General features: G+C 40.4%; 1 pseudogene; it reads right to left on the reverse strand.

The window, feature by feature from the left end:
- Positions 1-703: 703 nt before the first annotated feature.
- LOC101105950 (nuclear transcription factor Y subunit alpha-like) lies at positions 704-1,646 on the reverse strand (annotated as a pseudogene).
- Positions 1,647-17,985: the final 16,339 nt, after the last annotated feature.

A 17,985-nucleotide genomic window follows, 5' to 3' on the forward strand; every position in this document is an offset into this window, starting at 1 on the left:
CTATACCTTGTGAAATCTAAGAGATCCAGTAATTCACAATTTTAGTGCTTGAATCTTTTATCACTCTATCCCCAGAGTTAGATTTTTCTTGGCTGGAGTCCAAAAATCCCGACCTATCATCTGGGTAGAAGAGATTCTTATTATTACCACAGATTAGATGAATGTGTCTCAGAGAATTTATTGTTTCCATATCATGAGATGGAGCTGGCTGGCCTAGAAACCATCTCTGAATACAAACTGCCCATCAGTCAGCCTGAGATCTTCATTAGAGGCATAAGAGCTTGTTCAGAATCTGTGGGAAGTAATGGGTTGCAGCTTCCTCAATTGCAGTTTAGGTTGAGAAGGTTGTTCTCTGCTCAGATGGCTGACTGACATCACCAGTCAGCGCAAGTGCTATGCATGGTACTGACGGGCTGGCATGAGTCCCTTGCATCGTCCCAATACATGAAATATCAATGGCACCAATAGTCTGAGATAAGTCCTGACTGAAAGGGTGAGACAGAGGCTTGCGACTTCAATTTGCCAGATATCCCTGTAATTATAATACTGAACCACTTATTAAAAACTAAGTGGTTTCTGTCCTGTAGAAAAGGGCAGAATGTGATTGTCAGTGTCCCTTCAGAAGAGTTGATCAATATCCTTGGCACTGTGGGAAACAGTGTGAGGAGTATGACCTCGATCATCTCTATTACGTGGCCTGGGGTTAGGACACTTGGATGATCCGTGTCACAGTCCCTTCATATGCTTGACTTGGATCCTGCATATGGGGACTATCTTTTTCCTTTGGAGAGAAAAATCGTCTGCCTTCATCATGCTTCCATACCATGGCATGATGGTTCTGACACTCATGCAAGTATTTCCTTCTTTCCTTTGGAATTTTCCCTTCTGCCTCTAATTTAGTCCAACCTTGCCTCCTCTTACGTTTAAGGTGGTACTGTTTGGCATTGACATAGAGAGGCTCTTCTTCAAGCATCTTCGGCCCAGGGAGAGGGGTTCTCTGAATTGTAGGCACAGAGCCAGCACCAGGTACCATCATGACCATCACTCCTGAATTAACCACATTGCCTGCCACCGGAAATGTCACAGTGACAGTCAGTCCCTTGCCCACTGCTGGTTGTGTTAGTGTCGGCTTCCATATGAACAATCTGTGCTCCTGCCAGACTGGCTGTGGGGATGGTGATCATGCCTTGCTGGAGAATGGTGCCATCTCCATTAACTGGCTGATAGACAATGGTCTGCCCTTCAGCAGTCTGTGCCACTTGCTGCCCTTGGAGAGAAATCTGCTGCTGTGTCTGTGTCTGGCCAGCAGTGACGGCCATCTGGGGCTGCTGGATGATGATCTGCTGAGTCTGGCCCTACTGGCCCTGTGCTTGCTCAGCCTGCCCACCCTAGATCTGGATCTGTCCTGGTGGGACCAACTGTATCTGCTGCAAAACCCGTGTCCCAGACACAGGTACCTGCATGATGGTTTGACCTTATCCACCAGGAAGAGTCTGGACCATGATGTGTTGGCCAGCTGATGTGACTAACCAGCCTCCACTGACCTGTACCATTAGTGGCTGCCCTTGGACCTGCTGCTGAGTCTGTCCAGCCTGTACAATAGTCTGCTCTGTTGAACTATTGCTGTTTGCTGTATAGTGTTTCATGGTCCCTCCAAGTCAGAGTCCTGTCCACAGTCAGATTCACCCTGGAGATCCTAGAAGACGGCCAGAGGCACTCCACGCCTCACTCCTCCGATTCCCTGCCCGTGCTGACTGGTTCCAGTACTGGATCCCAAAACTCAATCAGAGGCTCCAGCCACTGCTGCCAACACCACTGCCTCTGCCTCGCAAAATAGCAGCCCTTCCTCCCAAAATCATGTGAGTACAGACAAAATTACAGGACATATTGCATATCAGACTATATTTAAGCAATATAATGTCTAATCCTTATTAGACATTAAACCACAGAAGGAGAGCATCTGTATGTTGTTTACGTATGTTTTTTAACATCTGTTGTTCAACATATAATAATGTTTATTAAATATTGAATCAATATAGGTTGACTGGATCTGCATTATAATTGTACATCTGAGAAAATGTTCTTCCATAAGAACATTAGAGACACTTAACAAAATCACATACAAAAGTAGTGGCTGTAAAACAACGCTGAAGACTCTTAAAAAAGCCTAATTTTTTTAGCACTTTTTAACTTCTGGGGTATAAATCCTCCCACTATGGTGAAAGTAAAGTTGTTAATAGATGCCACTGAACTTAGACCTGAAAATTCACTCTCACATCATTTGCATAACTGTACTTTTCTGATGCATGAAAATATACCTTGAGCCTGGTGGGCTGTGGTCCATGGGGTCTCGAAGAGTCAGACATGACTGAGCGACTTCCCTTTCACTTTTCACTTTCATGCATTGGAGAAGGAAATGGCAACCTACTCCAGTGTTCTTGCCTGGAGAATCCCAGGGGAGGGAGAGCCTGGTGGGCTGCCGTCTATGGGGTCACACAGAGTCGGGCACAACTGAAGTGACTTAGCAGCAGTTGGCATTTATATCTCAAAGATAAAGATAGGCAAGAAGACAAAGTGGTTGCTGAGGAGGCTTTACAAGTGGCTGTGAAAAGAAGAAAAGTGAAAGGCATGGGAGAAAGGGAAAGATAAATGCAACTGAACAGAGTTCCAGAGAATAGCTAGGAGAAACAAGGATACCTTGCTAAATGAACAATTCAAAGAAATAAAGGAAAACAACCAACTGGGAAAGATTAGAGATCTCTTCAAGAAACTTGGAGATATCAAGGAACATTTCATGCAAGAATGGGCATGATAGAGGACAGAAGTGGAAAAGCCTATCAGAAACAGAAGAGATTAAGAAGAGGTAGCAAGAATACAAAGAATAACTATACAAAAAAGGGCATAATGACTTGGATAACCACAATGGTGTGGTCACTCACTTAGATCCAGACATCCTAGAGTATGAAGTCAAGTGGGCCTTAGGGAGCATTACTACAAACAAAGCTAGTAGAGGTGATGGAATTCCAACTGAGCTATTTCAATCCTAACAGATGATGCTGTTGAAGTGCTGCACTCAGTATGTCAGCAAATTTGGAAAACTTAGCAGTAGTCATGGGACTGGAAAAGTCCAGTTTTCATTGCAATCTCCCAAAAGAGCAATGACAGAGAATGTCCAAACTACCATACAATTGTACCCATTTCACATACTAGCAAAGTTATACTCAAAATTTTTCAAAGTAGGCCTCAGCAATATGTGAATCAAAAACTTCCAGATGCACAAGCTTAGTTTAGAAAAGGCAGAGGAACCAGAGAACAAATTGCCGACATTTGTTGGATCGTGGAGAAAGCAAGAGAATTCCAGAAAAAAAAAAAAAAAGGAGAAAACATCTATTTCTGCTTTCATTAACTATGCTAAAGCCTTTGCTTGTATGGATCACAACAAACTATGGAACATTCCTAAATAGTTGGGAGTACCATACCACCTTACCCATCTCCTGAGAAACTTGTATGCAGGTCAAGAAATAACAGTTAGAATTGGACATGGGACTGCTGACAGGTTCAAAATTGGGAAAGGAGTACAATAAGGCTGCATATTGTCACCCTACTCATTTAACTTATATGCAGAGTACATCATGTGACATGCCGGGTTGGGTGAATCACAAGCTGGAATCAACCTCAGATATGCAGATGATGCCACTCTAATGGCAGAAAGTGAATAGCAACTGAAGAGTTTCTTGATGAGGGTGAAAGAAGAGAGTGAAAAAGCTGGTTTGAAACTCAATATTAGAGAAACTTAGATCATGACATTTGGACCCCTCACTTCCTGGCAAATAGAAGGGGAAACAAAGGAAGAAGTGACAAATTTTGTTTTCTTAGGCTCCAAAATCACTGTGGATGGTGACTACGATCACAAAATTAAAAAAACAAAAACAAAAACAAAAAACTTGCTCCTTGGACAGAAAGCTATGACAAACCTAGACAGTGTATGAAAAAGTAAAGACATCACTTTGCTGACAAAGTTCCATATTGTCAAAGCTATGGTTTTTCCTATAATCATGCATGGATGTGAGAGTTGGACCGTAAAGAAGACTGAGTGGTGAAGAATTGATGGTCTTGAATTGTGGCACCAGAAAATAATCTTGAGAGTCCCTTGGACTACAAGGTGATCAATTCAATCAATCTTAAAGGAAATTGATCCTGAATAATCCTTGGAAGAACTGATGCTGAAGCTGAATCTCCATTTCTTTGGCCACCTGATGTGAAGAACTGACTCATCGGAAAATACCCTAATTTTTTGAAAGAATGAAGGCAAAAGGAAAAGGGGTTAGCAGAGGATAGGAAGGTTGGATGGCATCATTGACTCAATGGACATGAAGTTGAGCAAATTCTAGGAGACAGAGGAGGACAGAGGAACCTGGCATGCTGCAGTCCATGGACTCACAGAGTCAAACCCAACTTAGTGAGTGAAAAACAGCAACATCAAATCTACTTGGCATTTATATCTATCTCAGATAAACTGAAAGTTGTTTGAAAGCAAATTGTAATTAAATGTTTATTTTTTTAATGTCTGATAGTGTTTCATGGCTTATTTTGAGTGAATGTTTAAAAAAAAAAAAAACCTGATTACAGGGGAGGAGGTTTAGCTGTTCAATTTAAACTCAGGTATCCACTGATACAATCAATGAAATACTGAGTTTTTTTTCAATTCAATATCTTACTTTGGTAATTTACCTGAGAGCCTCCCATGAGACAGCAAAATGATTCTTCAATTAAAATGAGTGCTTCTTTATGAGTATTATTATCATGTTCAATACTGCACTGGCTGTGACAATAGATTTCCAGTTCCTGTTTTTGTAAACTTAAGGACTCATTTAGCTTATTTAAGACTCAGCTTCCTCATTTGTGAAATGAAATCATAAGGATCGACCTTAGAAAGTTGCTGTAATTATGAAATGAAATTCTGTATGTCAATGGCTTAGAATAGGTTGACACATACTATGGACTTAATAAATGATAGCCATCATTAATTTCATGGAGAGCTTCTGAAAGAATAATGCATAACTATTTTAAAAATACCTACAGATATTAAATGAAGTAAAAACACTGTTCTTGATTGTAAAGCAGTAAGCAAATTACAGAATACTTTGAGGAAATGGGTTGTTTTCAGGAAGTGATACACAGAACACTTCTACAGTGTTGATAACAATCTGTTTCTTCTGTTGGGACTCTCCTGGAGTTTGCTCAAACTCATATTCATTGAGTTGGTGATGCTATCCAACCATCTTGTCCACTGTTGCCTCCTTTTCCTCCTGTCTTCAGTGTTTCCCAGCATCAGGGTCTTTTCCAGTGGGTCAGTTCTTCACATCAGGTAGCCAAAGTATTGGAGCTTCAAGGTCAGCCAGTACTTCCAATAAATATTCAGGGAAGATTTCCTTTAAGATTGACTGGTCTGACCTCCTTGCAGTCCAAGGGACTCTCAAGAGTTCTCCAACACCACAGTGCCAAAGCATCAATTCTTCATCACACAGCTTTTTTTATAGTTCAGTTCTCACATCCATACATGACTACAGGAAAAACCATAGCTTCAACTATACTTATATTGTTGTATATATGTATATACAGAGTCTTCTTAATGATTGCATTTTGCATATACATATAAGCTGTTTTCAGAAGTAATATTGTGAAAGAATTTTAATCTAGAATGGAACTGGAGAATATGAAATGCAAAATCTCATGCATGCACTCAGAAAAACTGAACTTAAGAAATGAGACAGTGATTTCCATTAAATGCTCAGTGTACAGAAAACAAAGCATTATCTCAGAAACCATGGACATCCACCAGGAATTTATTTCCATCTTCAAGCTAATCATTACTGCTTAGACTCTGGCTGAGCTTCCCACTCTTTGCACTCCTTGCCTATAAATACAGCCCAACTCATACCTTCATGGAACTCCTCTGTAGCTTACTATAGCATGTGTTTCCCAAATTGTAATTCCTATGGTAATTACAAATAGTATCAGGTAAATTGTATTTGTTTCAGTTTACCTCTTTATCGAAACTGGCATTCAATGGTTTTACAATATGGGATTTGAAGGAGACAACTGCCTCAGAATCAAAATTCAGTGAGGTACCCACACTGAGATGCTTGCACTCAATGCTTTTTGGGTTTCCTTCTTCTGATTTGGTGAGCCCTCTCTCACATTTTGTGCTCCTTCCTTTTGGTCAAGCTCTCCAACTTTATTCAGAATTTAGATAAAAGAATTGTCCTTCTGGTAGGTAATTTTTTGGTTTTTCAATTAGGATGTGCTTGGCTTAGATTTAAACGTGTAGATTTTACTAAAAGTAAAAGTAAAAGTAAAATACAATCTAGAATCACAATAATATTATTAAGTATGTTTAAACTAGACAAGATTATTTAAGATATTCACTGGAAAACAAATGTTCCCAAATCAAACAAAATAAGGTACTGTTTTCCCAGTGAATTTGAGGTTCTTGCTTTCCTGCAAAAGAATTCAGAGATGGAGTGGTAGGTAAGAAGTGGATTTATTTAGAGAGAAACACAGTCCACAGAGTGTGGGTCACCTCAGAAGGCAACAGAATTTTGAAATATGACATGGTTAGTTTTTATGGGACCAGTAATTTCATAGGCTAATGAATGGGAAGATTTTACCCATTAAATTTTGAGAAAGGGACAGGAATTTCCAGAAATTGGGCCACCACCCATTTTGGGGGGCCTTTTATGTTTGGTCTCGCAAAGAGTTGGACACGACTGAGTGACTGAACTGAGCTGAACTGATGTTTGGTCTCAGAACTGTCATGGTGCTGATGTGTATGTTATTTAGATACTAATATATTACAGTGATTGTTTGTTGAGGCTCAAAATCTACTGAAAGTTGACTCTTTTGACCAATTGTACTGCGTAAAGTAAAAAGATCATGAACCAAGTTTTGTCATATCCTACAGCTATGTCAGTTTTTAAGGTTGTGCCCTACTTCCTTCTCTCCTGTTTTAGTACCTGTTTTAATTGGCAGGCAGAAGTGTCTAGAGGCTCCAAAATTCCAAAATAGATTTACTGCAAAAGGCTAATGAAAAATCAAAGATTCGATATCTACCTAAAATAAAAAATGGTAAGACTAGGTAGATCCTATTGTTCCCTTTCTATCTTCGTCTTTTTGAGTACAAGTTTCTCTAATCTTGGGTCTAAATTTGTTACTGAGTCCAAACTGCCTCTGCTTACCACACTACAGGGCAATAATTAGGAGATAGGTGTTGAGGCAAGGAATAGCAAATTTATTCGGAAAGCTCGGTGTCCAAGAAGATGGTGGGCTAAAGTTATAGAGTACCCTCTTATCACTGTCTGGATTCCAGTTTCTTTTATGGAACAGAGAAGTAGAGGAGGTGAGGAAGTAATGTAAAAAGACCATGAATCTTGCAAAATGTCTTCTGGTTTGGCCAGCCTTGGGTTGGGGGATGTATTAATTTCTTCTTCTTTGCAGCCATTCACAGGTGGAGAGGGTCAGAATGTCTCCGTGTGAGCTGAACAGACACATTTTGGTTTAACATTCAGGCAAAGGAGCAGGGTTCTCAGAAGCAGGCTATTATGTATGCTTATAGTTATAAACAGCATCTTTTTAGTGGTTATAATAACAAAAGCAACAGGAAGCAAGGGTTACAATAAAACAAACTGATCCAACATGCTGTCAAACTTTGTTTCCTTGTTACAAATTGCCCTTCCACTTTGATATGACTATATGACCATAAGATAAATTCATCAAGCCAACAGCCTTAAAATACTCTTACATATATTCTCAAAGAAAGTCCAGCACATGGGCCCATCTCAAGTTTGATTCTCTGTTAAACTGCTACAGGCTATTCCCTTAAACAGATAAAGGGACACCAGAAACCAAAATTAATAGAAAATCTTGCCAAATTCTTGGGCATACCAAAAATACACTCTCTACTTTAACTCCTACTTATTCTAGTGACTACAGATAGGATTCTGGAAAAGATGGTGGAAGGTAACACAGGGTGAGAATTCTTATTGGGTCAGTTCTACCAAACCTCTCTCTGTAGGCCGCAGTCAAGAGAAGAAGATAAAATTTCATGTCAACTTTTTTCTGTATTGAGACTTATTTTTCTATTGGTCCTTTCTCACCTGCTAATCTAGGAGGGAGAGCAGTGAGTGATGCTAAAGAAAGATCTTAGTTCCCTGCCTAGGACTTAAACTTGAGTTCAGTTCAGTTCAGTCATTCAGTCATGTCTGACTCTTTGGAAACCCATGAATTGCAGCATGCCAGGCCTCCCTGTCCATCGCCAACTCCTGGAGTTCACCCAAACTTATGTACATCGAGTCAGTGATGCCATCCAGCCATCTCATCCTCTGTCGTCCCCTTCTCCTCCTGTCCCCAATCCCTCCCAGCATCAGGGTCTTTTCCAATGAGTCAAGTCTTCGCATGAGGTGGCCAAAGTATTGGAGTTTCAGCCTCAGCATTAGTCCTTCCAATGGACACCCAGGACTGGGTAACATGGATGAAAACTAGAACCCTAGCCCCCAGACCAGCAGGGGCTAGATAGTAGAAGCAAAGTAGCCCTGGCTCTTGCCCCTATTTGAAAGCAAAAATGTTTCAAAGAGATAAAAGTTATAAAAACAGGTACAAAGTTTATTATTAGAAATATAGCACAGTGTATAGAAGAGCACACAGGAAAATAGCTTGCTTATCCAGCTCAGAATCAGGGCAGAGATACACACCCAGAAAGAAAGGGTATGGGCACCCTCTCTAATGACAAGGAGCACAGTAAGTCAGAAACTAGGCAGAGACATACCTGGAGAGGAGTGCAGGCAACCTGTATGAGGAGGAGCACAGAAAAGAGGTGATGTAAATCACTTATGCAGGACAGTCCTTCCAGGACTTTGTTTGCCTTTGGCCAATTACCTTGTTTCTTTCTTTTCACCTGACTAATTAATCCTTGGAACCTCTCCAAGATGCTTGTGTAACATTTTTCTAACATGGATCCCGCCACTGAGGCCTATGAGTGCATGTCCACACTTATTATGGGGTGGGGCGTCCTCCTATTCTGACCCCCAAGAAGCCTTCCTACATATGTACAGATAGGGAAGTCTTCCCTGACCTCAGGAGTGGGCACTTTATCTCCTTGCTTTAGTGGAGTTCAGCTTTTGCTACTAACTTTGTTCTTGGAATGTCTGGGTGAGAACAAAGCTTGAATTTTACTTCAGTTGAAAAATCTGAGGTGTTCAGTCCAGAGTCCCATTATGTCTTACCTCACTGAGAACAACTGCCACTTTCTTGTTGGTTTTATCTCCTGTTCTGAGACTCTTTCTTGGCAACAGTCAGCCTAGAGGAATCAAAATATAGCCAGATAGAAATGTGAGTTATATCCCATTTGCAACTAGATTTGGCTATACAGAAATGTGGGTTGAACTCCATTTGCAGCTAGAGTCCTACCAAGTACTTCCAGCCCTTGGAGCAATCCCTGAGGATTCCTAAGATTTTCTATCTTTTGGTCATATTCAAGAGTAGCTCTGGATCTTGGGAGGGTAGTGTCCTTTCCACTCTCTTTGGAGATGTCTCTTGAGGCAGAAGGAAAAGGGGACAACAGAGGATGAGATGGTTGGATGACATCACTGATTCAATGGACATGAGTTTGAGCAAGCTGTAGGACTTGGTGATGGATAGGGAAGTCTGGCATGTACAGTCCATGGGGTTGCAAAGAATCAGACAAAACTGAGCAACTGAACTGAGCTGAACTTGAGTCCAGTGGGTCACACATAACTGTCAGAAATATTTATTGTTTATTTCAGCTAAATCCTGACAAGATAATTGAAAGGCTTCTTGCTGTTGTCAGTTGTTGTTTTAAGTAGCTATGTGGTCAGAAGTTAGCTAAGTTGGAAGTTAATTTTCACAGCCTGAGGGAATTCTTCTGTTTAGGTATCGTCACCTAAGATAAATGAACCCCTGTACCTAGATGGAAAGAAAAACATCATGAAGCCTTTGCAGATTCCAAAGGCACAGCTCTAATTTCAAAACATAGTGTTAGGTAGTTAGAATGGCAAAAAGGAGTCCAAAATGGTGGTAGCTGAAAGACAAAGGAGGGAAAAGCCCATGAAAATAGAACAAAGGAAGGTCTGAGGACCAGAATGAGGACCTCAGGTAAAAGGAACAGCCCTCCTGGCTAGCCCAGTTTACATAGGGCAGGCCCAGAGGGGAGGAGACAAATGTTTAAAAGGAAGAAGCCTATAAGGAATGGGGCTTATCCTCTTTTTGTTCTGCCCACCCTCACGCCTCGAGGATGTATTTTCCTTTGCTTGTCAATAAAGCTAAGCTACAACACTGGCTCATCCATTGCTTCAAATTTTTGCTGAGGTGAGACAGAACCGAGGAAATTACACACTCCCCCGACAATATAATATAAACGGAGTACTTTCATAAAACTGAAGCTTAATTTTCTTTCATTGGCTGAATGGATGATAGTTTTATGACTGTTAGTCTGCTTTTAATTAGCAATTGTAAAAGGTTTTTCTGTACCTTTTAAGTAATCTGCCTAGAAAGAAAAGATTGTATGTTTTATCAAAATAATTTTCTGGACTATTTTGCCTTTATCAGATATTTGATTACTTAAGAAAACTCAGTCTTTTCAATATTTAAGAAAGTCAGCTTTATTCACAAACTATGTAATCTCTTATATTTGCTTTAACATCTTCTATTGTAGGCTGCAGTCCATGGGGTTGCTGGGAGTTGGATACGACTGAGCGACTTCACTTTTCACTTTCACTCATTGGAGAAGGAAATAGCAACCCACTCCAGTGTTCTTGCCTGGAGAATCCCAGGGATGGGGGAGCCTGGTGGGCTGCCGTCTATGGGGTCGTGCAGAGTCAGACACGACTGAAGCAACTTAGCAGCAGCAGCAGCATTGTCACTCTGGTTAAATAGATAGCTAAGATCACTATTTCATCTGTGATCTTATTTATTTAAATGTTCAAACATTTTGACATTTTGACAACTTAAAAATCTGCCTGCCAGTGCAGATTTCATCCCTGGGTCTGGAAGATCCCCTGGAAGAGAAAGTGGCAATCCACTGAAGTATTCTTGCCTGGAAAACCCCATGGACAAAGGATCCTTGCAGGCTACAGTCTATGGTGTCACAGAGTTGGACAGGATTGAGTTTGCATGCATATGCCTACTAACATCTAATTCTAAATGGAGTTTTTTTTGTTATTTATTTGTTTGTTTACATCAAATCGGGGGCTTCTTGGGTAGCTCAAATGGTAAAAAGTCTGCCTGCAATGAGGGAGACCTGTGTTTGATCCCTGGGTTGAGAATAACCCCTGTAGAAGGGCATAGCAACCCACTCCAGTATTCTAGCTGGGAGAATTTCATGGACAGAGGAGCCTGGCAGGCTATAGTCCATGGAGTCACAAAGTGACAGACACAACTGAGTGATTAGCTTTCAGTTTTTTACATCAAAGTAGCTTTGAGATTTCCCAGAGAGTTCCTGGAAAAATCTCAAAGTATTTGTCATCACAAAATGTGAAAAAAATCAGGTCTATTTAATATATTAAATTATATGTGGAACATTATCAAATTAGAGGTGATGCTAAACCTTAGCTTATATATTTATGGATTCATGTTACTATTATAACTGTTGTAAAATTGTATAAATTTCCTAAAAAATCTAATGAGTTCCTGTGTCCATCACAATTATCAGTTCAGTCACTTAGTCACGTATGACTCTTTGGAACCCCATGGACTGCAGCATGACAGGCTTCCCTGTCCATCACCAACTCCCAGAGCTTACTTGAACTCACGTCCACCAAGTTGGTGATGTCATCCAGCCATTTCATTCTCTGCTGTCCCCTTCTGCTTCCGCCTTCGATCTTTCCCAGTATCAGGGGCTTTTAAAATGAGTCAGTTCTTCGTATCAGGTGGCCAAAGTATTGGAGTTTCAGCTTCAGTATCTGTCCTTCCAATAAGTATTCAGAACTGATTTCCTTTAGGATGGACTGGTTGGATCTCCTTGCAATCCAAGGGATTCACAAGAGTCTTCTCCAATATCACAGTTCAAAAGCAACAATTTTTCAGTGCACAACTTTCTTTATAGTCCAACTCTCACATCTATACATGACTACTGGAAAAAACCATAGCTTTAACTAGATGAACTTTTGTTGGTAAAGTAATGTCTCTGCTTTTTAATATGCTGTTTATGTTGATCATAGTTTTTCTTCCCAGGAGCAAGCATCTTTTAATTTGGCTGCAGTAACCACCTGCAGTGATTTTGGAGCCCACAAAGTAAAGTTTCCACTGTTTCCATTGTTTCTCCATCTATTTGCCATGAAGTGATGGGGCTGGATGCCATGATCTTAGTTTTCTGAATGTTGAGCTTTAAGCCAACTTTTTCACTCTCCTCTTTCACTTTCATCAAGAAGCTCTTTAGTTCTTCTTTGCTTTCTGCCTGAAGGGTGGTGTCATCTGCGTATCTGAGGTTATTAATATTTCTCCCTTCCATCTTAATTCCCACTTCTGATTCATCCAGCCCAGCATTTAGCATAATGTATCCTGCATATAAGTTAAATAAGCAGGGTGACAATATACTGCCTTGACATACTCCTTTCCTGATTTGAAGCCAGCCTGTTCTTCCATGTCCAGTTGTTACTGTTGCTTCTTGGCCTGCAACAGACTTCTCAGGAGGTAGGTAAGGTGGTTTGGTATTCCCATATGTTTCAGAATTTTTCACAGTTTGTCGTGATCCGCACAGTCAAAGGCTGTGGCATAGTCAATAAAGCAGAAGTATATGTTTTCCTGAAACTCTCTTGTTTTTTTCAGTGATCCAAAGATGTTGGCAATTTGATCTCTGGTTTCTCTGCCTTTTCTAAATTCAGCTTAAACATCAGGAAGTTCATGGCTCATGTACTGTTGCAGCCTGGCTTGTGGAATTTTCATCATTACTTTGCTAGTGTGTGAGATGAGTGCAATTGTGTGGCAGCTTGAGCATTCTTTGGCCTTGCCTTTCTTTGGGATTGGAATGAAAACTGACCTTTTCTATCCTGTGGCCACTGCTCACTTTTCCAGGTTTGCCAGCATATTGAGTGCAGCACTTTCACAGTATCATGTTTTAGGATTTGAAATAGCTCAACTGAAATTCCATCACCTCCACTAGCTTTGTTTGTGGTAATGCTTCTTAAGACCCACTTGATATCTGGGTCATGAAGATCTTTTTGTATAGTTCTTTCTTCTGTGTGTTATTGCCACCTCTTATTAATATCTTCTGCTTCTGTTAGGTCCATACCATTTCTGACCTTTCTTGTGCCCATCTTTGCATAAAATATTCCCTTGATATCTCTGATTTTCTTGAAGGGATCTCTAGTCTTTCCCATTCTATTGTTATCCTCTATTTCTTTGCACTGATCACTGAAGAAGGTTTTTTTTTTTTTTTTTTTTTTTATCTCTTTGCTATTCTTTGGAAATCTGCTTTCAAATGGGTATATCTTTCCTTTTCTCCTTTGCCTTTTGCTCAGCTATTTCTAAGGCCTCCTCAGACAACCATATTGCCTTTCTGTATTTCTTTTTCTTGGGGATGGTCTTGATCACTGCCTTCTGTACAATGTCATGAACCTCTGTCTATAATTCTTCAGGCAATCTATCAGACATAATCCCTTGAATCTATTTGTCACTTCTACTGTATAAAGGATTTGATTTAGATCATATCTGAATGGTCTAATGGCTTTCCCAATTTCTTCAATTTATGTCTGAATTTGGCAATAAGGAGTTCATCATCTGAGGCACAGTTAGCTCCCAGTCTTATTTTTGCTGACTGTATAGAGCTTTTCCATCTTTGGCTGCAAAAAGTATAATCAACCTGATTTTGGTATTGACCATCTGATGATGTCCATGTGTAGAGTCTTCTTTTGTATTGTAAGAGGGTGTTTGCTATGACCAGTGTGTTCTCTTAGAAAAACTCTGTTAGGCTTTGTCCTGCTTCATTTTGTACTCTAAGGCAAAGTTTTCCTGTTACTCCAGGTATCTCTTGACTTCCTATTTTTTTATTCCAGTCCCTTATAATGAAAAGGACACCTTTTTTGGGTGTGAGTTCTAGAAGGTCTTGTAGGTCTTCATAGCACTGTTCATCTTCATCTTCTTTAGCTTTACTGGTTGGGGCATAGACTTGGATTACTGTGATAGTGAGTGTTTTACCTTGGAAGTGAATAGAGATCATTCTGTCATTTGGGAGATTAAACCCATGTACTGCATTTCAGACTCTTGCTGACTATGACGGTGACTCCATTTCTTCTAAGGGATTCTTGCCCACAGTAGTAGATATCATGGTCATCTGAGTTAAATTCACTCATTCCAGTCCATCTTAGTTTGCTGGTTCCTAAAATGTCAATGTTCACTCTTGCCATCTCCTGTTTGACCACTTCCCATTTGCCTTGATTCATGAACCTAACATTCCAGGTTCCTATGCAATGTTGTTCTTTACAGCATTGGACTACTTCCATCACCAGTCACATCCACAACTGCATGTTGTTTTGGCTTTGGCTCTGTCTCTTCATTATTTCTGGAGTTATTTCTCCACTGTTCTCCAGTAGCACATTGGGTACCTACCGACCTGGAGAGTTCATCTTTCAATGTCCTATCTTTTTTCCCTTTCTTACTGTTCATGGGGTCAGTAAGAGACTGACCCAGACTTGTCCATGAGTGTCCAGGACTCTCCAGTGGGGGATTGGGTCTCTTGTGGCCTGCTGCAGGGTTGGGGCACTGAGTGTGGCCGTGGGTGCATGGGACCTTTTGAAGGGGTTCACCATTATCTTCATTATCTCCACTATAATTTGACCTCAGGTCAAACAACAGGGAAGGAACACAGTCCCACCCATCAACAGAAAATTGCATTAAAGTTTTACTGAGAACAAGACCCAGCTTTCCTCTTGGTTAGTCTCTCCCATCAGGAAGCTTCCATAAGCTTCTTATCCTTCACCATTAGAGGGCAGACAGAAGGAAAATCACAATCACAGAAAACTGATCAAATTGATCACATGGACCACAGCCTTTTCTAACTCAGTGAAACTGTGAGCTATGCTGTGTAGGGACACCCAAGATGAATGGGTCATGATGGAGAGTTCTAAAAAAACGTGGTCCACTGGAGAAGGGAATGGCAAGGTACTTCAATATTCTTGCCTTGAGAACCCCATGAACAGTCACAATTCTAGTTATTATCTTAAAATGTTTTGTATCACAGAAATAAGCAAATTTCTTTGTCAACTCCATAATATGAATTCTTATCATATATTTAACCATGGCATTTTAACTCCTTTTGTTATTTACACACTGCCAGAGTCCAGCCCCAGTGGATCCAGGGTGATTTGAAGGTGGGGATGGAATTGGCATCCTAGGAAAAATCTTAATTACAGATATATAGAGAGATTAGAAACGGATAGTGTAGTAGGAAAATTAGTGGAGAAAAAGAGGCTGAATAACTTGGTTTACATGGAATAACATCCATGCTCCAGATGGGAATTCAGCCAGAAAAATGGGGAGCAAGAAAGAAACGACATGGGGGAATCAGTCTTTCCAGAAACTGATCCCGATTTCTTTATTTTTAAGTTTGCTTATATACCTTTTGTTACACGTAGGGATGAATACAGAGTCACATGGGAGTCAGCAGTCCTGACCTTTATCAAAATCAGGTGCTTCACATAAATGTATAAAAAAAGTCTTAGGGGTTTTACATCATCTTCTGGCTATGAGACCTGCTGACATTTTATGATCCTTTCTTTCTGATAACCAAAAAACTTATTTTTTCCAAGGGTGTTTTTTCTTAAACCAGGCACCACCCTCCAAATAAAGTTACATTCCTATAGGGTGAGAGTGTAGTAAGTTACAATCAAGAAAGGAATTTATATTACCCCAGGTTAACATGATTAATCTTAAAGGTTAATACTTAATTCTCCTATATGCTTAAAGATTAATTCTTATATCTCCTATGTTAGTTATATTCATTATAAGGGCAGGGAATATGGAGATTTAGCAGCAAACATCAGCCCAACAAATGAAAATCCTTTCACCAATTCTCCCCTTAAGATCTATTTAGTCTTAAGATAGTGATAAAGTTACATTTTTGCATAGCAAGGGCACAGTGATTTATAACAAAGTACAGTGATCTATTACAAAAGAGAAAATTCATTAACTCAACAAGTCTAGTATTGCTAGCCTTAAAAACTACTATATTTCTTTTTCTATATTCCAAATATATTGATTAATATATTCCCAGGTGCCTAAGGACATTGAGGCCTGGCAGCAATCATTGACTCAACAATGAGAAAAGCCCTATGCTAATTAAGACTCTCAAAATACTCCAAAACACTCTGTGCTGTTTATGGTTGAGAGGTAGTAAACAATCTTGTGCATAGTGGCAGGAGTATGGATAATCCTGTCACACAATCTAGTCTGTCAGCAGAGAGGTTTGACCTGAGACACCCTTGTCACACCAAGGGCAGGGAATTAGCAGCAATTATTGGCACAACAAATGAAAAACCCTTCACTTCACCAATATAATTCCTAACCAACCCACTATACTAATAATTTCTAACTCCCCAAAAGAATTTGCCTTTAGTAAGCCTAAAACATCTTGTGCCTCTCAGGTTGGGAGGCTGTAAACAATCACATGTGGCCGGACGAACCTATACAGGCGGGCTAGATAACCTTCAGAGGAGTCCGTAAGCTGAAACACTCTTGTCATGCCCAGGAATTTTTATTGCCTTGGAGCTGCAAGTTAACTCCTTCTCTGAGAGAAATGGTGATGGGGGAGAGCCCCCCGTAAAGTCAGAGCTGTAGGTGAGAGCATAAAACAGACTCTGGTTTTGGGGGTAGATGCTCGGGAACAGGGGGTTTCCTGAGGCTTGATCACACCTTTGAGTATGCCAAGCCTCCTTCCTCATGACCTTTGCCATGGGTGGAGTTCCTCACGCTGGCCCCCGGCAACACACCATTATTGTTTTACTCTGATGCTTTTGCAAAATTGAGATTCATAGAAAGGACCCTACCAAGTAATCTTGATCTCTGCCCCCACTGCCAGATCACAAGGTGAGAAACCTTTGGCGCCTGTTATACAACTGGAAACAAGACTCCACCCAACATTTGATCCCAGGCAAACACTGGAGTCTCAGAATCAAATGGACTGAAAAAAGGAAACTGCAGGAGATAGTGAGGGACAGGGAAGCATGGCAGGCTACAGTCCATGAGGTTGCAAAGAGCTGGACATGACTTAGTGACTGAACAACAGGAAGAGAAGTAACTGACATGGAGGTAAACTACTTCCTCCCAACATGTGGAAGCAAGAAAGTTTCTTTCCATTTCTCCTTTCCTCCCTAATGTTATTTTCTAAATTCTAATACCATGAAGGTCTTTTTATGATTCATTTGTCCACTTTTTGCTTTTCTTTGGCCTGGAAATATGATGCCGCTTTCCAGATATCTAGGCCATTGCAGAGAAAATTCAAATGATCGTTGGGTTTTCCATAAAGCTGCAGATTCTATAGCTTCAAGTTCTCTAGAAAAATCTCAGGCTCCTCTCTATCATGTCAACATCTAATTCTGGAGATCTACTTTCCTGTTTTTTGTTAACAATCCCAAACCTGGGGAATATTGTATTGAGACTCTGCACAAAGGAATTCAAGGCAAATGTGACTAAAATACATCCAGCTGTGTGGCCTGAAGATCCTTACAATTCACTGACCTCTATCTACTGCTCTCATATTTCCAGTCCTGGAGCCACAGTTTTTAGAAATTGCAGGAAGAATATCTGATTCAAATTTGATTCCTTTGCCAGATTTCCTACTCCTCAGGCTGTGAGTAATTGCAAATGAGGCTGTTCAAGAATCTCTTAACTCTTGACAAATTTCCATACAGCCTCTGGCCAAAGTTGTCCTTGAAAATAGGATAGTCCTTGATTATCTGTCTTTCTCTCTATCTCTCT

This window comes from Ovis aries, chromosome 17 (genome assembly GCF_016772045.2).
Source record: "Ovis aries strain OAR_USU_Benz2616 breed Rambouillet chromosome 17, ARS-UI_Ramb_v3.0, whole genome shotgun sequence".
In the NCBI taxonomy this organism is placed as follows: Eukaryota; Metazoa; Chordata; class Mammalia; order Artiodactyla; family Bovidae; genus Ovis; species Ovis aries.